Source organism: Felis catus, chromosome C2, assembly GCF_018350175.1.
Source record: "Felis catus isolate Fca126 chromosome C2, F.catus_Fca126_mat1.0, whole genome shotgun sequence".
NCBI classification, from domain to species: domain Eukaryota; kingdom Metazoa; phylum Chordata; class Mammalia; order Carnivora; family Felidae; genus Felis; species Felis catus.
In genome coordinates this window covers 27,038,903-27,061,660 of record NC_058376.1, presented here as the reverse complement: position 1 = coordinate 27,061,660, position 22,758 = coordinate 27,038,903, and the positions used below count along the sequence as shown (strand labels likewise).

The following is a 22,758-nucleotide window of genomic DNA, read 5'->3' as shown; positions in this document are numbered from 1 at the left end:
GTCAATTGTTGAGAGGTACATTGAGTTTACAGTTGTAATCATGGATTTGTCTATTTTTCTTTCTATTTTACCACTTTTACTCCACATATTTTGTAGCTCTTTTGTGTATGTGCATTCAAGATTGTTATGTTGTTTTGTTGGATATTCTTTGTTATCATTTTATGATGTTTATTTCTGTCTCTGGTAATTTTTTATTGAAGTTCTTTTACTTGATATTAATGTTGCCACTCCTGCTTTATTTAATTAATGTTTGCATAAAACAGATATATCTATCTATAGGTATAACATATAACATAAACACATAACACACATACATGTTTTACCATGTTTTTACTTTCAACCTGTGTATATCATTGTATTTGAATTGAGTTCCTTTTGGACAGTATATAATTCAGCCATCTTTTTAAAAATCCACTAAGCATATCTCTGCCACGTAATTGGTATATTCAGACAATTTACATTCAATTTAATTTTTGATATGTTATAGCTTAAGCACACCAGTTTCTTCTTTGTTTTTTTCTTCTTTGTTTCTCATATCTCCTGGCTTCCTGTGGGTTTTTGAAACAATTTTTAGAATTTTTAGAATTTTGACTTACCGAGTATTTTTCAGTGTATTTCTTTATGTAGTTTTTATAGAGGCTGTTTTATGTATTAGATCATATATACATAACTTATCACAGTGTACAACGGGTGTATATTTTACTAGTCCTAGTGAAATCAGAAACCTTACCTCCCTTTTTGTACTTTTGTCCATACCCATTTATAATTGTCTTAAATATTTCCTCTATATACACTTAGAACCACATTAGACATTGTTAAATTTTTGTTTCCACCATCAAACATAATTTAGAAAACCTCAGAGAAGGAAAGTCTATTATTTTTACTCATAAATTTGTTATTGAATTCTTTATTCCTTTCTAAAAGTCCACGGTTCTTTTATCATCTCCTTCCTATTTAGACAACTTCCTTTGCTATTCTTTTAAGGTGGGTCTACTGTTGAAAAATTATATTATTTTTCCTCCATCTGATAATGTCCTGATTTCCCCTTCATTCCTAAAATATATTTTCCATGGATATAGGGTCTGGACTGACAGCTCTTTTTCTCAGCCTTTAAAAATATTGTATCCCTTCCTCTGGCCTCCATGGTTTCTGATGAGAAATTTACTTGTCAGAATTGTTTTTCCTCTGAAGGTAAGGTTATGTTTTTCTCTTGCTGCTTTCAAGATTTTGTCTTTGTCTTTAGTTTTCAGAAGTTTGACTATGATATGTTTTGGTGTGGATTTCTTTGCTTTTTTCCTTGCTTGTGGTGTGTTCATACTCTTAAATCTGCATGCCTTTTGCTAACTTTTGGGAGTTTGGGGCCATTTTTTACCATGTTTTATGCCTTACCCTCTTTCTCCTCTCTTTTTGGGACTCCAATGGCACAAATGTTTTATCTTTTAGTACAGTTCCACAGTTTCCTAAGTCTCTGTTTACTTTTTTAAAGTATATTTTCTCTGTCTGGTTCAGATTGGATAATTTTTATTATTCTCTCTTCTTATTCACTGGTTCTTTCCTTTGCTCCCTGCATTTTTTTTTATTTATCATAGTTACCATGTTTTTCAGTTCTAAAATTCCCATCTGGTTATTCTAGAAAGCTTCTATGTCTTTGCTAACACTTTTAATTTTTTTTGTTGTTCCAGCCATGTTCATAATTTCTCACTGAAGCATTTTCATGATGGCTACTTTAAAATATTTGTGAGATAATTCTAATATCTCTATTATCTTGGTGTGCACAAGTATTGATGTCTTTTTACATTTAGTTTGAGATGTTTCTTTTTTTTTAATGTTTATTTATTTTTGAGAGAGAGAGAGAGAGAGACAGAGACAGAGACAGAAACAGGGCATGAGGGGGAGAGGGGCAGAGAGAGAGGGAGACACAGAGTCCAAAGCAGACTGCAGGCTCTCAGCTGTCAACACAGAGTCCGATGCAGGGCTTGAACTCACGAACTGTGGGGTCATGACCTGAGCTGAAGTCGGATGCTTAACCAACTGAGCCAGGCGCCCCCCTTTTTTTTAATTTTTTTAATGTTTATTTAGAGATGTTTCTGCTTCATTGTATGACAGATTATTATCAGTTTTATATTATTATTTAATTATATTATTACTATTATTTAAACTTTTGATTTTATCTAGATTCCTCTGACACTACTCCAGCAGAGAAAGGGGGTACACTTGTCATTGCAGGTATAGACGGAAGTCCAGGTCTCTCCCTCCTGGCTAGCATTGACTCCTGAGTGGGAGGGCTCTGTGTTACTGCTGGGTAGTGGTGAGTGTTCCTGTTCCCCACTAGGCATCCATTGATACTTTATTGGCTAGGAGTAATGGGAGTGGTTTGTTATTGCTCCCATGATGGCCTTTGCTGGTACCTCACAGGTTGGGGAATTGTAGGGTTGGGCAGTTTCTAATGTCCCAACTCTCCACTTGGCCTTCTCTGTCCAACACAACCTTAGTAGGGAGAGAGAAGAGTGTCTCATTATTACTGAGTTGCAGTGGAAGTCCAGGATCCCTATCTGGAGTCTACTGATGATAATACATCAGGTTAGAGTAGAGACTTTGTTATCTGCTGACAGGGACAAAAGTCCCAATCCCAATTCCCTACTCAGACTTCCTTACACCACCCTAGGATTGGGGAGAGGAGGTTAGGATGCTTTGTTCTAGCCTAACAAGGGTCAGTAGGAGGCTCCTCATTGGGCCTTTGCAGGTTAGGGATGGCTGCGTGTGTGGTGTCTGACTAGAGCAAAGTGGTATTGTCCCAGTGCTTTCTGTCTTTCTGTGCTGCTGCTTTCTTGGTTCTTTGGCTACAGAGAACAGGCTTTTGTTGGGGGCTTCTCTGGTCTGCACCAGTTGGTGTCTCTGGGTTGTCAGCTTCTTCAGCTTGAAGTTTGGATATATGAGGCAAAACTAAAATCCAAGGAATTAGCCACGATGTTGTTCCTTGGGTCCTGAGGTCCCTAGCTGTTCTGTCTTCTTCTCTTCATCTTTCAGAGTCTCCTTACATTTGTCTTACGTATGATGTCCAGAGTTTTTTCGTTGTACCTAGCAGAAGGATTAGGAAAAACTATCTACTACATCTTCCTGGAAGTGAATTTCACCTGTTTCTTTCTTTTTTTTCTGTTTTATATATATATATTTTTTTAATTGGGAAGGCAGCATATTCAATTTTCACAGTAGTTTCTTTAAGGAACTTAAACAGAATTATTAAAAACTGACTAATAAATTTTCTATTAAAAAAGAGAAAACTTGAAACAACACATCTCTATCTGTAATGTACTTTTCAATATCCATTTCACTTCTACTTTCCAGTTTCTGCTAGTTTGTTTCTTGATTCCTTTATCACCAATAAAGTCTCCTTTAGCATTTATTGAGACACTTACATTTAGAAGTGAGCTTTTCTCACTTGAAAGTTCTCTCTGAATGACTCCTGCATGGGCGGGGGGGGGGGGGGGCAGGTTCATTTGATTCGTTGCTATTACCCTGTGCCTGTCACAAGGCCAACCCACGTTCTAGTACTTAATAAATACCTGCTGAATAAGTGAATGAGAACTGAAAATCTAAATTTTTCTTTCTGTAAGAGCATATCTACTTGATTCTTGCTATGCTGAAGCATGAGACATATGTGTCTGTAGCCCATGCTTGATTTCTACCAGGCACTCCAAGCATGTGCTTAGGGCATTAGCAAAATTTGTCCAGAATTTTGCAACCTAGAAGAAAGCAATTTTAATTTCAGCACATGTGTCAGTTTTTGTTTTATGGTTTAGAATTGTTTGTATTTTGAATTACAAATGGGGCAGATGCCAGAATGGTTCCCGTGTGTGTGTGTGTGTGTGTGTGTGTGCATGTGCGCATGTGTGCACATGTGCATATTCCCTCCTATCATTTCAAAAGAAAGTGACCCAAAGAACATGGCATAAAAAAGACCTAGACTATTTTTAGGGTCTGTTTCCTAGATCCCTGAATCTTTTTTTTTTTTTTTGATGATGATGATTGATTTTTAGTTAAATCGTGGTTTGATTATCTTTAAACCTTTGTCATGTAATGTGCGTTGTGTGGCTGTATATCCATGGAGGAGGGATAATGTTAGCCCATCGTTTGGTAAAGTCCTGCAAATAATTTTTTTGCAAGCATAATTATACTTTAGATAAAGATCTCCCATTACCGAACCATTTTTTTTAATGGAGGAGAAGAACATGATTCTTTTTAGTACTACTGAGTATGTTTGGTTTAAATACTAATAATGCTCGTTTTCCCGCCTGGCTTTAGATTCTGCTTAAGGAAATGGTGAAAGATTTAATTCACTGTACTTTTGTTAGAAAGTCTGGAAATGTTCCTCCATGGGAACTTTGATCGCCTGCTAGAATGGAAATTCATTGGGGAGGGGGAACCATTTCATTTTATTGCCTGAGAGGTGTTGATAACATTCCCTACATCTTTCAAAGGCATCTTTCATGCCAAACAGGCAAACTGTAGCTAGCGGAGGAACAGAAAGAGCACTACTTACATGAGTCATTCTCAGCAAACCAGCACAGCAGCTGTGCTAGGTACTGATGAGGATTACCACAGAACCCAGTTGCAAGGTTTTGTGTGGTTGAAGAGACAACTAGCTCTCTCTGGGGACCACTTTGAAGGAGATTGAAGCAATAATGCATCCCCACTGTTGCTAGTGGATTTTGTGGCCATGTAGTACAAAACGTGTGCCAGATAAAATCAGAAAGTAATAGAAAGCAAGAAGAATCGCACAGATTTTAAATCTTAATGTGAGAGACTAAAACAAATGTCCTGAGCTTGTTGCATGTATTAGTAAGGAGTAGGAGACAGAGGATGGGATGCCTTTAACTCAGAACACTTGCAGGGCTTCCGTCTTTTCATTTGAGAACCATTTGGGTGTGTTGTGAAATAAAGTTGCAGAGTAGGCATGTTCAGACCTTTATTTGCTACAGTTAGTAGGAAAGATCCCCCCCCCCACCTTAAATAAAAGAAGCCAGAGTTTTCTGTGCAAACTGAAACAGGCGTTGCAAGAATCAGATTCACTTTGGACGAGTCTTCACATTCCAAGTCCTCATTGCATCAGGCAGCACAATTCCATCTCTGGTTGATGGGCAGAAAAAGTGGGCAGCTTGCCAGGTAGACGTTTCCATGACTCCCAGCCCCCAAAGGTGATGCGTTTTTCAGCTAATTCAATGAAGAGTGGGCTGAACTTTGGGTCTAAACGAGACAATAGCTGCCTTCGCAGTATCAGCAGAATGGTTTGATGGGAATGCACTCTACATTTGGCAGAGAATCATGTGACCTTACGACTGAGATTTTGTGATGGTGCCAACGGAGACTTGGAAAGCAGCAACCGTCCTGACTTTTTTCTTCTTTTCTAGCATGGCTCAGAAAATGGTGGATCTTAATACTTGACTTTAGCCAGACTCAGCAAGCGACTGAGCTTTGAAGCACAACTTCGCCTTTATTCTGGGTTTTTGGCAGGCCACCAGGAGGCTGTCCCTTTCACGCCTGATAAATTCTGCTGCTTATCTCTAAATAGGAAAAAAAAAAGAAAGAAAAATATAAACAGAATATTGAGGCATAACAAGTGAATCTTAAAATTGTATGTGCTTTTTGTTTTTTGGCTTTTCTTACTGCTGATTTTTTTTAATGTTAATACCCTTTCTGCTTGCTGAAGAATCCAAGTACTTTTTTTTTTTTTTTTTGGTTTATAATGAACAGGCATTTGAACAGGGCAAACAGGACGGCCGCAGCAGTGAGCATGAGATCATTGCAGCAGAGTAGCAAACTGGCACCCTGCCTTCTCACCCTTTTGGTTCAGGAGACAAACGTGTGCAATCCTCATTTCTAAAGTCAGCTCAGCCTGGAAGGATTCCTGGTCTCTCCCACCTTCTACCATTCTGCTGCCAGGGACAGCAAGGATTGGTGCAGCTTCTGCGCAGTGCTTTGTGCCTGGAATACCGAGAAGGAAGAAAAAGAAGACAAGCACCCTGGTCCTTTTTTTCCAAGAAATAACAGGAGCCCTGAAGAAAAAAAAATCTGAGTTTGTCCTACTTCATGCAACAGTGCTGAAAAAAAATGAGACGCTCCTGCTCAAAAACAAAAACAAAAACAAACAAACAAAAATCCAAACCAAAACAAACCAAAAAAAAAGCAAACATTGGCTTGTATACCTACAGAGACATCGGGCTTTGTAAAGCAGCTTTGTAAGGCAACATAACCAAATGAGCCTTCCTTATTTTTATTATTTCAAAAAATATGGCATAATTAGCAATATATTGCACTTGGTGAAATCGCACCTTTCATATCAGGTATAACTTTTTTTGTTGTTTCTTTTTAAGCCTACTCTTATATAAAAGGGGAACCTTGAACTTTCAATGTACTCTTATTTAGCTCATCACCCACTTTACTCTTATTAACTTTTTCCTTTTGCTGTCTTGCTCTAATCCTGATTAGAATAGAAACTTAAGTAAAAATAGAAAAATGTCTATGGAAAGGACGGTACATGTTTTTACTTTTGTTATACATCGAAGTTTGGAAAGACATTAATATGTTATCTATGCTTTTCATGTACAGTATTAGTTTTTGCTATCTAAGAAAAGTGAGCGTTTAGTCCTAGCTGTTTAAAGAAACTAAAGCTTTCGTTTGCTGTGACTCATAATTTGAAATGTGGAAGAAGAAACTTTTTGAACTTCTAAAAAAAAAAAGGGTCATATTAGAAGATACATTAAACTACTGACAAATAAAATTAGTTTGGGGGAAGTTATATTTAAACTATTTACCAGGATTTCAGTATAACCGAAATAGAGAGGTAAAGATCATGTTCTCAGTTGCTAAGTAAAAAAGAAGCTTGTTTCACAATAATACTCTCTTTTAAAATATATTTTAAAAGAAGCATTTGTCTTAGGGCAGTTCCAGAGAGCGCTAGAAATATCCATTAAGTATTTTAGTGGAAAAAGTACATACAAACTTGTTTTAAGTTTAAAGCAATGATTGGTTCAGTAGATAAATGCATTGCATTCTAATTATTTTGTCTATTTGTACAAGTAAATTGCTAAGCAATTTAAGCATTTCATAACAAAACCCAGTTTTTCCTGGTTCAGTGGGAAAGGATTAGCAGATGTATTCCACCTATTTTAATTTTGATTAAAACTGTTTCTAAACATGTTTAAAAATTGCTAAAAAGAGAAAGTGCTTCTTAAAAATACAGCGTATATGAATGAACACTATGATTTGCATATTAAGAATTGGTGCTATAATATTTTCCACGAAAAGAATAAACTTTAAGCAAACTGTTGTGCTTTTAAAATCATATTTTATCATATTGACAATATGTAGGGTAAACAAAGAGAAAATATTATAGAACTGATGCATTCTACCTTCTTTTTTGTTATTCCATGAAGAATTATGGGAAATTGCAATTACCCTATATACTGATAATATTCAAATAAAACGTTTTATTAAGTTTATCGGTTATTGTTCACTAATTATTTAAAAAATAGCCCTTGCTCCTTCATGCTGCCTCAGCTAATGGAGCATCAACTTTCACAGGCTTAATTAACATTTATAAACCTGTTTTCATGTTTCAAGATCCTTTAGTTGAAAAACATTATTTTAAATGTTATTTTTAGGAGCCATTAATCTCTACACTCTTAATTATCTTATTAAGCTCCATGCCAAATCCAAATCTCTTTTCAGCTTTCACTAGTTCATTGTGCAAAACCTAGTCGCTTCTTTAACAGCCATGCCTCCTTTCACTTTCAAAACTGTTACTGTGAAAACAACACCAACCAAAATGAACGCATAAATGCAAACTATGAAACCACATTATATGTCATATGAGTAGCCTTGGGTGGGGCTCTGTGAGTCTTCCAAGCCTTTAAAAAAAATACTTTAAAAGGTTTTGCCCATTTTGACATTGTGTTTTGTTCTCGACCGTCTACCTTCATTCCCACCATCCAGCCAGATGATTCTCCTAGACAGCAGTTGTCTGATATTTCTCCTTTTGTGGTTGTTTTAGGGAAAAACTTAAAATGGATATGAGAAGTGAAGAAAGTGATCATAGGAGAAAATCATCTCAGGTAAAACCAAAAAGCAAAAGAGCAATTAATATTTAATATTTTTAAAGAAAAAAATAAAACAATTTTGACTGTGTTTAGTGATAAGAATTCGTTTCATATTCTCTATGGATCTAGCTGTTGGAATTTTCATTGATGGCTTGAGAATTTATACTGTTACCTACCTTTGTGAAAAATTTTTGTCTGAGTTTGTGATCAGTGTGCAGTTTGAGTCCCTTTGAATTCTGTATCTATATATCCATTCATGTAGCTATACATCCATTCATAGAACGGTTGAATAGAAAGTAATTTAGAAAAAGAAAATATATATTTTTTATTTGTCATACCATATAAAAGGAAGTGAAATCTGGGGGGAGGGAATAAAGTTGTGCTGTTTTCAAAAAATGATCTACTAAGATAATGAAACCAAAATATGCATTCTTATAGTTATGATAAAACCCAAAACAAATGTTGCTTTTTATTTCACATCTAAATTTATTAATATATGTTGAGACATTTTTACTATAATTAAATGCATGATTGTTGATTTTTTACTGTGGCTTTTAATAAGTATGGCAATAATTAGAAAACAAATAATGGCAAAAATTATGTAGACCAAATCATCTATTTAAAGTTTAAGAAACACATTTCATTTATTTCAAAACATGCAAAAACACTAAGTAATTTTTATGTAGTGTTACTATTTTTCACAATGAAGATATAATTTAGAAATGCTAAATATTGTGGATATGAGTGATACGATTAATGATTGTACAACTTACAATTTTGTTGCTGTTGAGCTTAAAATCTTTTAAAAAACGTGAGAGTGGCTGGCTTTATGTTTATTCTTTGTGTGTTTGCTTATTGTCTGGTGGTTTAAAATTTTTTTAGTGACAATTTATTTTTGCCCAACCTGTTGACCAGGTAAGAGTTGTATGTAGCTATATAGTATGTTTAAGAATATCTGTTTTTGAAAAATAAATTTAAATATATTGTGTTGAAGAGGCAAGATATATTCTCTTTTATGCAATAGATCTGGAGTATAGATTTTAGTAGTAGTAACATTGCTAGTAGTAGTAATGCTTGTTAGTATGTCATTAATTTTGGTTTTCTGATAATAGTTTATCCAAATATAGTTAATTTCAGTTTTAATCCAACTATAGACACATATGTATACATTTAATACTTTTCAATAACTTCCTGCATTCTCTGTCTAGTCAACAGAATCTTACTTGTTTTATGAGAAAGTTATAATGTTACCCATTCCTTAAAACCACTAACCGAGGTTTTATAAAAGAGTTAAAACAAGCACAGTCTGACTCTTACACAATTAGCTTAATAGTTAATTTGGTCTTAATTATAGGCTGGTAGTACTACATTCATGCCTCACAATTACATAATTCATACATGCATGTATATATCCTTTTTTTTTCTTTTAAAACTCGTTATTAATTAGAACAGTCCAAATACAAAATACTCAGTATTAAAACAAAAGTTATCTGTGAAAAATATTTCAATATACTAGTCTTTAAATTCTCATGTATAGAAACCTGTATTTAGTGTAGGATATTTATGAAGGCCTTTAACTGGGAATATGTATACTAAAAGGATTTTAGCATTTAAAATATTTATACTAAAGGATCGATATGATTATTTTCATTTAATTTCATCAGATATTTACAACAAATTCTGCATTAATAGGGAGCCCAAGTGAGATGTTGCCCATTGGCATAAACCCGTAGATCCGATCTTGTGGTGAAGTGGACTGCACAAGCTCGCTTCTATGGGTCTTTGTCAGTGTGGTAATCTAACAAAATGTTATAGACAAATGCCGTTAAATAAAATTTAGTCAAGCTCCTGTTAAATTTTAGTTGATTACTTTTGAAGAATTTATATTTTTCTTTGTTTCTCATGTATATATTAACCCTCATCTGTCTTTAGAGGCAGGCTTCAATTGTCGAACACTAGGAAGGGTTTATAACATAGCCATTTAAGTTTGAATCCAAGTATAGTAAATTACTTAAGAAACTTGAATCTTTATAGCAGGGTTTGAAACATGGTCTGAATAGATCCTGTTCAGATACTTAAGTTCACATTATAGTGGTTAGTATACCTCATCGACTTCAATAAGGAAATTAAAGGTTATAACTGGGATTTATGTATTACTATTGAGCTGTTTTCTCTTGAAAAATGAAGTTGAATGCTATTTCTTTTTAATATTATTAATTACTGGGAGAACTATGCCAGAAGAGATGTCAGAGGACATTTTGTATGACCTGTGCTGGAAATCCAAGAGGTTAGGATAGTCCTAGGAGACACATATTAAGTTCATTGGTGAAATGTTAGCGTATTATATCTACATCCTTGCCAAGCCCTTAGGTGTATGGCCGCCATATTTGGAGGAGCTGACTGAAGATATGATAAGGAGTTTGAAGCAACATTGGAAGCTGTGTGCATCCGGGTTGAGGTAGTAGGTTGTATGGTTTAGAGTTACACCCTGGGAGTTAACTGTACAACCTTCTAGCTTTCCTTGGAGCACACTTGAGCCATCGAGGAATCCTTCACCACTTTAATCTGATCAAGCCAATTTCTGTGCAAGAAGGTAATGTGTCATGAGTATTTTGGATAATTAATTTGAGGCTTTATTACATTAAAATGATCTTTTCATCCCTAAATACTAGATTATTCCATTTGAATCTTCTTATAAAAATTGGCAAGATGGTATTTCTAATAGGTTGTTACTTTATGAGCGAACATTTTTAGGAACTGGTGAGCAGTGACTTAAACTGCATTGATATTGCAACTCTTCAGTCACAGATTCACAAAATTTGGCTCTTAATTTTGCAAAGGGATCATTGGCCTCTCTTTCTATTCTATTGGCTACTTAGACACTACAGTAAAACAAAAACAAAAATAAAAAAACAAGTCTTCTGGTATCAATGATCTAATAGCACGTTGTCTGAGTCTTTCTTATGACACATCACTTTCTCCCTTATATTATGGTTATCTATGTGCTTGTTTATTTTTTTCCCAGTATATACTAGACTGTAAGCCCCTTGAGGGCAAAGTCCATGCCTTATTTTTCATTGTATCCCCTACAGTGGTTTACACATAAGATCTAAATATTTATTGGATGAATGAATGGAGTATAAGATCTCACCCTGTGATGAGTTTCTACTGAATATTTGAATGAATTACAAAAATAGTCACAAATTTGAGTATTGTGTGTTGGTCCTGAAATTTGCCTAAATTTAATTCCCACACTGCTCTGCATCAGTTAATATACTTGCTTTTTTTTTTTTTACTGTGTTGAGTGTGCCCATTCATCCTAGACATACAATTTAAAATTTAGAATTACTTTTTCCCTAGAATAAAAATAGAGCAGATTCATTTTTATTAATAATTTCATTATAGTTTATAACTCTAAGTTTAGATTGTGCGTATTTCTTTTGAATTTTTAAATTCCTTGATTTCTAGATAAATAGTTTTTCTTTCAGCATCAATTTTACAAATCAGCTTTTTGTGTTTTGTATACTACCCTTGTATTCTACCTTTTATTTTTGTACAGCTACATCTGTTGAATAAACCAGAAACAGCAATATCATAAGTATGTCAAGAAATTAATAATAAGTATATGAAGTATAATAGAGGATTAGATCACACTTTTGTTTGAAGGGAAGGCACCTGTAATATTCTGTCTGTACAAAGCAAATGAGTCTCTTTGGAGTCCATTAAACTGTCATAAATTTTAGTGGCAATGATGGTGTAACTTATATAGAGAAACTAGTTTATGTAGATCATCTTTCAGTCACAGAATTGAATAGTTGTAGATATTAGAACCTTAAACTCTATGTATGAAACATTGAATACATTAGAAAAGATTTTTAGATATCAATGTGTTAAGAACCCTAAGATACTGGCAATGTGGTGATAAGCTTCCTATAGAACACTCTGGCATCCAGAATATCTCAGAATCTAGAATTTGCCAACAATGGTGAAGAAGGAACTTTTGAATCACCAAAGGAAGAACACATGAGCCTTAGAAAGCTGAATACCAATAATTTCAAGCAAAGTTATTTGATTAGTACGCAGAGGTTAAAGACTAGTATTCTTAAGGCTCCTGGATGGCTCAGTAGGTTGAGCATCTGACTCTTGATTTCAGCTCAGGTCATGATCCCAGGGTTGTGAGATTGAGCCCCACTCAGCATGGAGCCTGCTTAAGATTCTCTCCCTCTCCCTTTGCCTCTCTCTCTCTCTCTCAAATAAATAAATAAATAAATAAATAAATAAATACTAGTAGTTGCTAAGAAGGAAGAGTCTTTTTATTTATTTTTTATTTTTTTTAATTTTTGTAATGTTTATTTATTTTTGAGACAGAGAGAGACAGAGCATGAATGGGGGAGGGGCAGAGAGAGAGGGAGACACAGAATCGGAAGCAGGCTCCAAGCTCCGAGCCATCAGCCCAAAGCCTGGGAAGAGTCTTTTTAAGGACCAAACAAAAGATAATGAGCAAGAGGCAGGAGACATAGACAAGATAGTGAGAAAGAGACAGAGGAAATGAAGAGATGAAAAGGAAAGTACTCCTAGCAAAGAAAAACAATGTTGTGCCTAATGGTAGCAGTTCTACACAAAAGTGTAAGAAGTAGACAACTGAGTGGTAAACAATTACATCTTTGTAAATAGTGTAGCCCTTGAGAGCCTGGAGTTCCTTTTGCACACACGTGTGTGTGTGTGTGTGTGTGTGTGTGTGTGTGTGTGTATCCCAACACTCTTGTGTATAGCTTTGAAGACCAAGTCAGCATCTTTGATGGGCCAAGTAGAATACTATTGCCCAGAAATGCCTGTTTCCACGTGTTGCAACAGAGTTAAGTGTATCACAGAAGTCAACTGTGGTGTACAGTGATAATCTTCTGAAAATACCATGTCAAATGCATAGAATTGTGGTCTCTTATCTAACTTATCTAAAGTGAACTGTTATCATGAGAGAACAGTTTAAAACTTACAACGACATAGCTGTGATCAAAAGTGTTAGTCATACAGAAGTCATAATAATTCTGAAAGGCAGAGGATATGATTAGCATAAATGAAGAAAATAAAAACTCTTCTGTAGGGTGAGAATACTACATGGGGATGCTTTCACTAGTGATTAATTATGAATTTTCTCTTCCAACTATGGAGGTTATTTAGCTTACTATAGTTTTATAAAAAAAAATTATGGATGAGAAATACACAGATTGATAAGATTATTTCAAAGAAGCCAAGATTCAGGACCACTGCTGGTATCAAATATCTAGGAATAGTTCAATTATGCCCAATAAACCATGGGGAAATATTGTACATTTAGAGAGTTAGAATTCAGTGAGGGAACAACTGTGTAGATTGAATAATTCCTGTAAGAATTTTAAGTGGTCAAGTTTTACTATGTAGCAAGATTTCCATATTTGGTAACAAAAGAAGTATGAAAATTCAGGAAACAATTAAATATCAGCAAATTTCACTTAACCACTATCACTCTTGATATTTTGAGACTTTTTGTTCAGAGTAGCTGATTTTGTTTAGATGCTTTGTGGAGTGAGGCAGGAGGAGTTGGAACTGGAAGCATGGAATCAGGCAGGGAGAAAGGAAGGAAAAGGAAAACCAACTGCAAATCAGTCAATTGGACCATGCTAGAAAAGTCTAATTTAGTTTATAACACCAGTTCATGTTAATACTCTTATATTGCTTGTTATTATTAGTTCAGTGAACTATGAGGGAATCAGATAAATTACTTGGCAGTTGAACTGAGCCTTTTGAAAACAATCCAGAAGTCCATGAACTATGCTATTAGAATAAATGAGTCTCTTTCTGTAAATAATTATTCTGTTTCTCTTATTCCCTATTATCAAGTGCTGACTCATGAGCATAGGTGATTCCCTAAGATTCCCCAAAAGATGTGATATGAAATTCTGCCACCCTGAACCTTACTTTGTACCCATGCCTGGATTCTCTTCCACAGAATGTAGGAATAATTCTTGAAGTCACTAATTATATCCTCTGCCTTTCAGAATTATTATGACTTCTGCATGACTAACATTGATCTTGGGGAGCACTGATACCTCCCTAAAAGACCTGTAAGGAATGCCTGTGCAAGACCATGAGGTGAAGGATCTGACATACCGAGAGAGCATTCGTCTCTTACTTGTTTACTAATTGCTACCATCCACTACTATTTCCAAACAAACCTGCTCCATGTTAACATCATGTTCTTCAGGATTAGTGGATATCACTTCTTCATCCCCAAGTCTTTACTCTTTCTCTAAGGACTTTCTCAATTTCAAATTCTGATAGCCATTGAAACTTTTTTTTCCCACAGAGCTTTTTCTAACTTCCATTAGCGGTAAGCCCAAGTGTCCAAGGGGACTGACTTCCTAGCACTGTATATACTTTTTTTTTTAATTGTTGGATTAGGTTGAACTGTAGATCATGTATAGGCAATGGTGAGAAACTATACACACCTTAAAATAAACTATGCTTCAGCAGTAAAGTCCTATGTTATCTGAGATATTTCTAAACTCTTCATAATATATCATTATGGGATAAGGGTTTTTTTTAAACACAGTCTATAACGTTCAGTTAAGCCAGTGATATACTATTTGAAGGTGATTTATGAAATTAGCTACTCTGTATTATTTATACTAGATCTAAGCCCCTTGTGTACAGAAATAGCTGTCTTTTCCAAACTCACAACTCCCTACCCTAGTGCTCTGCATATATGATGATTTCTTTGGTGAATGAACAAAACATTTTTAAGTGAAACAAAAACATTATGTGATACATTAGGGTAATTCTATATTTAAGTATACTTCTTCAAGATTTTAAAGTTTAGAATTTAAGAGAAATTAGAAATATCATATTTAACTTTGGAGAAGTCTACTGGAGGGTAGTTCTTGATTTTTAAGTTGGCATTGTCTTGTGTGTGCCTTCATTTGTGACTTCTTTCTACTCCATGTGGAATGTGTGAGTTAAATAAACTTACCCATGTCTCTCTCCTGTCTCTGATCCCTCTTAAATCCTATTCTGTTTCTCTTCATTCTGGACTCCTGGAACTCTTACTTGACCCTAATCATATTCAACCTCGTTTTTCCCATTACATTTTGTAGGTTTAGGTATGATCAGTGACGTTAGTTTGTAAGCTGTATAATTCATGCATTACATTTACTTAGTAAGAACTTAAATAGTACTTGATTGAAATTAAAAATTAAATCTAGATTTATAAGTGGTAAGAACCTTAGAGATCAATAACCCATTTTCCAGATAATGAAACTGAGCCCTAGAATGTTCAATGATTTTTGTCAGAACCAATCCACTAGTAATGGACACAGCCTAAATTTTTATCTAGGTCAACGATCTATGCAAGATGATGTATTTTATGTATGCTATCAATATATTTTTAGGTAGTATCATTAAACAAATTGTAATTGATTGAAATAAGATGATAAACTTTTATTTTTAAAAGACTACAAATAACACAATAATTTATCTGCACACTCAAATATGATAGATATAATTAATATCATTTAAAATGAACTCTGCATCCATTTCATTTTTTCTTTTCAAGTAGAAATGCACTCTTACTATGGAGGCATAGAGAAAATTTTATCTACTTTCTAGTCCACTATGGTAATTCCCCTCCTTCCAGAACCCTTCTCTAGGGGAGAGGAGTATGGCCTAGCAGTTAGTGATATATCCTAAATAAAAAGGGAAGAAATTGTGAATTGGTTAACCTGTTAGTATTATGTTGCTTGGAAGAATGAAAGTTAATATGAAATGGTAGCCATAACTAAGCTCAACTTCAGAGCTCAATTGCTTGTATCCTCCCCAAGATATACAAGACAGCATTATGTAAAACACTTTTACCAGGGATCATGAACTTGAATAGCTTCAGGGTCTAGGCAATATAGTAAGCCAGACTTGAAGACAAGAGGAAGTAACAGGGACTGTGGTAGACCAAAGATACAGTCACTCTCAAGGTATTTCAAAATGACTTCATCAGTCATTTGGCTCCCAAGGGCAGCCATTTTTCCATCTCCTACATGAAAATATCACACAGTAAAGCAAAATTGCAATAAATCTTCTCCTTTAATAAACCTAGAAGCACCTTTTCTTACAGTTGACCTAGATAATTGGGAGTATCTATGATACTCTATGCTGATGCTATTATTTCAAATAAAGATGTCTGATCCATGATGGTCTAAATATTTCCTTGAATTTAATGGACTAATGGAAAATATTTACTGATCAAGCAACAACTATCAATTGCAATATTTGTTTGATGCTGTTTTAGTGAAAGAAAGGTAGTGGTAGTGATTATAGTAGTCCCAGTAGTACTATGTAGTTTTAGGTTTCCCTTTGTCTCTGAATCTCAATGTGCAAAACAATGAAATCCTGATACTTTTTATTTCTCAAATAATTGATACTGTAAATAGATGGATAGATAACCTTTTGAAGTCAGAAAAAAATCAAAAGGTTAAATAGAGTGAACACAATTAAAGTTCAAGGGTTTTCATCTCCGTATAATGTCTTAGATTAGGGCAACTGAGTAGAGCTCAAGAATAAAGTAACTGGTGGTGTTGTTAATTGTATTTTATTGTGTGATAATTAAAAGACCAGTTATGCATACATCTGGAATTAGATCAGGTTCCTGTCCATAAATTTTTCAATATAATTTAATCCAATGAACTTAAATGTGGCAAATAGAAATGACACAACCAATTATGAAAACACTGAGTTTGTAGTAATGAAGAAGACTCATGTTTGCAGTGTTGCTGTGTGTAGTAGAAACCTTCCTATTAAATACAATTAGGACTAGCCATTGATACCATGAAGATTTTTGAGAAATGGATCTTAAAAACTAACACATACATACAATACACATTTTGTTTAAATTTGAAAGCTTGATTGTATATTCGCCAGTATTTTTACGCAAGCCAAGAACTACTCTTGAGTTTGGTTGCTGATTACAGATCTTAGTCATGTTTTTTTTTTTTTTGTAAATCCCTTAATGCATCATCTATGATTTCTAATTTCTGTTGTTCCTCAGATGTCTTTAAGCGCACATCTAATGCCAAGAAATCTAACAGCAGAATACTACTTTCTTTATGATTGTTTCCAATCTTTTAACATTGTCTTACCTACATCCAACTCTCTAGCATTTTTTTAAATATGATCATATTTTATAAAGTCTTTCCAAAATGTTAAGGTTTAGAAAACCCTTCATTCTTTTCTCACTCATCTTTAAATTGGTTTATATACTATTTAACTAAATGATACAATTTCACATTAACCTAACTGGCATAAACTGATTTGGGAACAAACATAACAGATTTCTGGCAAGCATACAAATCACTTGATGGGAGCAGAAATACTTGAGTGCTCTAGAACTTTCTGAGGTGATGGAAATGTTCTCTACATTGTCCAAAACAGTAACCATTAGCCACATGAAGCTGTTGTGCACTTGAAAGATGTCTAATGTGACTGAAGAAGTGAATTTAAGTTTAGTTAATTAAAATTTAAATAGCTACATGTGGATAGTAGCTAATGTATTGGACAGTGCAGTTCTGGAAAGGACCACACTTACATTTAGCATGCTGGAGCATTTAGCATCTGTTGAAAATGTCAGCTAATCTGTGAAGTGGTAAGTGATTACAAGTATTTCCTCGGTAGCTGAATTAAGATTTAGGGGAAGAATAACTTGGGAAACTCTAATTGATTTGGATTTCATTTTTGTTTTATTGTTTTTTATTTGTTTATTTTGTTGCTATTTGGGTATAGATTTAATCTGATGGGATTTTAAAAATTTATGCAAAAAAAGGCCGCCAAAACATTTGAAACTACAGAGGTTTGCAACTCTTTCTGAAGCATTCAGTCAACACAAACCTAATTAGAAAGCAAATGGCATTATTGCAGTAGCAAAACAAAAACAAAAATGTGTTCTTACTTTAGGATCATGAATCCATAAGAGACATAGAATGAACTTGTTGAGTCTCTGGGGTCTTTGAAAAATGTATAATACTTTAAAGGTATGTAGGTGTGTTTATTTTTCTGAGGAAGAAGTCCCAGCTCTTCTCAGATTATCCTAGCCGTCCATGATTTCCTGAAAAAGTTAAGAATAACTTCAGGAGGTTGCTGTTTAATGCTTTTTGAGGGACCAGAAGTTAATTAAGTAGTAAATACATAGAATTGAAAGCCTTTTTCTTACAAACATCGTAAATCTGTCTTCCTATCCATCCATCCACATACGTATTTCAAATTATATAGTTTATATGTATAATTAAATATGTAAAATTCTAATTAAACATTGCACAATATATAATTTATATGTATTTTAATTAATATTATATGTATAATTTAATTAATTGGCTAAACCTGTGGAACATAGTTAAGAAAGAGAATAGCGTAATTCTTTGGAAGGATTGAATAAAATTAGATGGCTAAAATCACTGTCATATGAAATGTGAATATTCAACTGTGAATTATTGGAAAAATCATAAAAATATAGATTAGACCATCTCTCAGTTTATTATATCAGTTTGTTTGCAAATTTTCTGCTTATGAGTGATTGGGTCCATTAAAGCAGTATAATTTATGAAACACAAAAAGACTGTCACCAGACCTATACTCAATAAAAGGACATGAAAATATGGGGAAAAGTAGAATATTGAACTTTATGTGTTTTAAGAAAAATTAAGGTATTTATGTTTTAACGTGTCCCTTTCTGACTAGTATTTTTGTTTAACCCATCAACTACTGGTCCAAACACATCAGATAGGATGGACTCTACTATAACAGTATTAGTCCTGTTTTTCTTTTTTAATGTTTGTTTTTATTTATGTTGAGAGAGAGAGGGAGAGCAGAAGAGGGGCAGAGAGAGACGGAGAGAGAGAATCCCAAGCAGGTTCCGAGCCGTCGGTGCAGAGCCCCATGTGGGGCTGGAACCCATGAACTGTGAGATCATGGCCTGAGTCAAAACCAAGATTCAGGCGCTCAACCGACTGAGTCACCCAGGCTCCCCTGGGGTTACTCCTCTTTCAGAAGTGAGAAAAAAGTCAGGGGGTTATGTAATGTCCTACAACCACATAAATGGTAAATCCTGGGACTGAAATGCATCTTACACCAAAGGAGTTGATTTCAACTACTTTGTTGTGATGCCTCCCACAAGAGACTCAGCAATTTGAAAGCAGTAGGTATCCACAGTAAAATTTGAAAGTAAGATTTGCTCTACTTCTTCTGAAATGAAAGTACAGCCTCACTTGTTGAGCTGGCCAGCCCTTTTTGTGCTTCCAGAGATTTTCTGGTGCAGTGTTTCTTTCAGTTTAGAGATCCACACAACAAAAGTTTCATGGGCTCTTTTCTGTTTGATTTTTTTCAAACATTGAATAGCATAAGGTTGCCAGACCTACCTAAAAACAGCAAATATATTTATTTCTAATGGAAATTTATCAGCTCAGTGTGGTTAAATGTTTATTTAATGGCTAAGAGAAACATTGAACACCATCTCGCTATTACATAAATGATTACTTCTGTTTTTAAAGTATTTCAAAAATGAGAGTACGATAGGGGCACCTGGGTGTCTCAGTCAGTTAAGCGTCCAACTCTTGGTTTGGGCTCAGGTCGTGATCTCAAGGTTCGTGGGTTCGTGGGTTCTGTGCTGGCAGTGCAGAGCCTGCTTGGGATTCTCTCTCTCTCTCCTTGCCCCTCCACCACTTACAGGGTTGCTCACTCTCTCAAAATAAATAAACTTTAAAAATGGGAGTACAATAAACCTTAAGTATTATTTGAGATTAGCTGATTAATATTTGGGAAGTATCTAACATTGTTCCTTACATAATCTAGGGATTTAAGAAGACCTCCTTTTTCGTCTCCCTCCGCTAAAAATATTAGCTTGACACTTGCTTATTATTCCCTGACTTTATCTGAGTTTTAAGACCTCTTAGAACAGTGGTTCTCAAATTTGTATCTCTTGAGGACCCGAAGGGGGAAAGGAATGGAGGGCGGGAAGTGGGTGTAGTTTGAAAAAGTTCTCAGCATTATTCATATTTTCCACCTGCATAGGCACCCATTCCAATAGGCACCCATTATGCGGTCTGATTTCAGAGGCCTCAGAAAGGTCACCCCTGCTCTGAAATAGCTTGGTCTTTCATTCCACGTTAAACTTACAGCACAGTCATTGACTATTCCCCACTCCCCAGTAATAAAGGAATTGAACTCCGGCCCTAGAGTCAGACACACCTGAATTTATAACAAGTCTTGAGTCAACAACTACTACAAAAACAGAGCTTTTCATCAGTGCTTTACGATCTTCATCTGTAAAGTGAAAATTATGATACCAGTACTGCAAGATTTTTGTGAAGATTAAAAGATTATATGTATATGGCATTTAGCAAGCATGGGACCTAGCAGATAATAGGAGTGGAAAGAATATAATTATTATGACCATCATTGCCTTCTGAAACTGTACAGTGTATTGTTTATTTATTAAAGGTCCCACAAGTCCAGAGCTGTGGAATTTACCTGAGCAGAGCCAACCACAGGAAACACTGGGAGGTGGTTATTTTCTCTAAGACCTCTCCTTAGATTCTTGATCATCCTGGCTTTGCTGCCAAGCTTTGTTTTGAATATGTCACATTTCAAATATTCTCATTGTCAGTCATGATAGTGAAGAAGTCTCACCTTTTCCTTCTGAAATTACAGTTCTTCTACATATGTCTGAAGCTAATTCTCTTCCTATTTGTACAATTCATATTTTTGTAAACATAAGCAATTTATCACTACTGTGTATATACAAATAGGGTGAAGTGATAATTTGCTTAAGAGCCTTTTCCCATCTGTAAAATAAGAGTAATAATCCCTGCTTGTTGCATTTCTCCAGTGCAAAATGTTGAAAAAGTAAAATATATAATGAAAAAAAGCCTCAGCTTTTTAATATAAATATGAAATTAAGCCATTTAAAATATAAAATTAAATATAAAATATTTAATTTATATATAAAATAAATAAAATTAATGTGTGTGTATATATATATATATATATATAATAGAAAATTAACTCATTTAAACTTTTCTCTAGGAAATTTTATAAATACACCCCCAGGGGAGGAGAAATATCAAAGTATTCTTAACCTGTTCCTCCCCCAAGAAGAGGATCTCTCTCTCTCTTTCTCCCTCTCTCCCTCTCTCTAAGTCTCTTCAGTACCTCTGTCTTTCTCTTTGTCTCTATTGCTGTGACTCTCTGTGTCCTTCTCTCAGTCTCTTTGGTACCTCTGTCTTTCTGTCTCTCTTACTGTGACTGTCTCTCTCTGTCTCTCTCCTTTTTCTTCCCTTCTCTCTTTTGGGTAGGTAGGTCCTGGTTATATTTTTATCGCTTAATTCTCCGCAAATGTCTGTTTCCGTCACTACATATAAATTACTTCTTTTAGTATCTAGCCAAATGCCAAAAGTAAGAACATTATATTCACTAGATAAATGAATGATTTATTGAATTAATTAAATCAATGAGAGCAGCTAGAAATGTAGACTTTCTAGTTCATATGACACTGGAAGGTATTAACTATAGTATAATTAAAACATTCATTGTTGGCCAATCTTGGTCATCATCTTGTTCAGGTGATGCCATTGGAAGCTAAGTTAGTCCTGTAATTTCGTCCTAACACATTCCTTTCTTATGAAGCCAATCATTTCTGTCTGAGCTAGTGAATACACACCATGCCTGTGCGATAAAAATGATTACATTAAATATTTCTCAACAGAAAATTGGGTGGATCTCTATGTTTCATGATTAAGTTATTTTTGTTTTTTTTAACCTATAGAAACTAAATTCGGTCTTCCATGTTAGTTTAGTGAAAGCATTTTCAGTAATTTTATTGTAACTTATTGTCTTTCTAGGTAATCGACAGCAGGAGTCTTTTTATTTTTTAATATTTTGGTGGGAAAGGAAAGGTTGCTTTATTTGGGAAGCTGGCAACCTGGGATGATGGTTCTCAGAGACCATCTTCTAGATAGGAGGTATCTGCACTGGGTTCAACAGTTTGTGAAGTTTTGAACTTGATTCTCTTTCCCTCTTTTCGGCAGGCTGAATACGATTCTTTGTCAGGGTATTGGATAGTTTCCCAAAGCAGGTTTCTTCCAGAGAGGAAGCAACATAAGCATCTAAAGTTCAATTGTGCAAGGCATCTGGGGCCTGACACCCATTAGCCAGGGTTCTGATCCTGTCCCACAAATCTACAGACAGGCCACATCACATTCCTGGGTCCTGGAGGAAGGCCCGAATACCCTCCAAGAAATAGCATCTTTACCTACTTGGCCCTAAGTAGGTGGCAGAGATTTCAGGAGCTGAGATGGTGAACTTGCCCATTTTAAAATGCTGATTATCTTACTGATGGCTTTGAAAGTACTGTGGCCTTCGCACTAGGTCTCCTCAGATTTGATGGATAGTTGTTGGGTACAGGGAAGGTAGACCTTCACTTAGATAGTTTCATTATAAAACATAGGCCTTAGAGATAGAGAGCTGCCAGATTTAGCAAATAAAAATATGGGATGCTCAATTAAATTTGAATTTTAGGTACATAATGAGTAATTGTTTTAGTATCACTAGGTCTGGCAGCTCATGCTGTTTTCGTTGTTTATCTGAAGAAGCA

The 22,758-nt window shown here is 34.9% G+C and overlaps 1 long non-coding RNA gene across 1 annotated transcript in view; it reads left to right on the top strand.

Annotated features, from left to right (window-relative positions):
• The window catches only part of LOC109503371, a 215,853-nt gene that overhangs the window by 104,171 nt on the left and 88,924 nt on the right, over positions 1-22,758 (top strand). Inside the window, exon 4 of the long non-coding RNA XR_006584622.1 lies at positions 8,051-8,111. This is a non-coding gene — a long non-coding RNA (uncharacterized LOC109503371). The remainder of the gene's footprint in view (positions 1-8,050; positions 8,112-22,758) is intronic.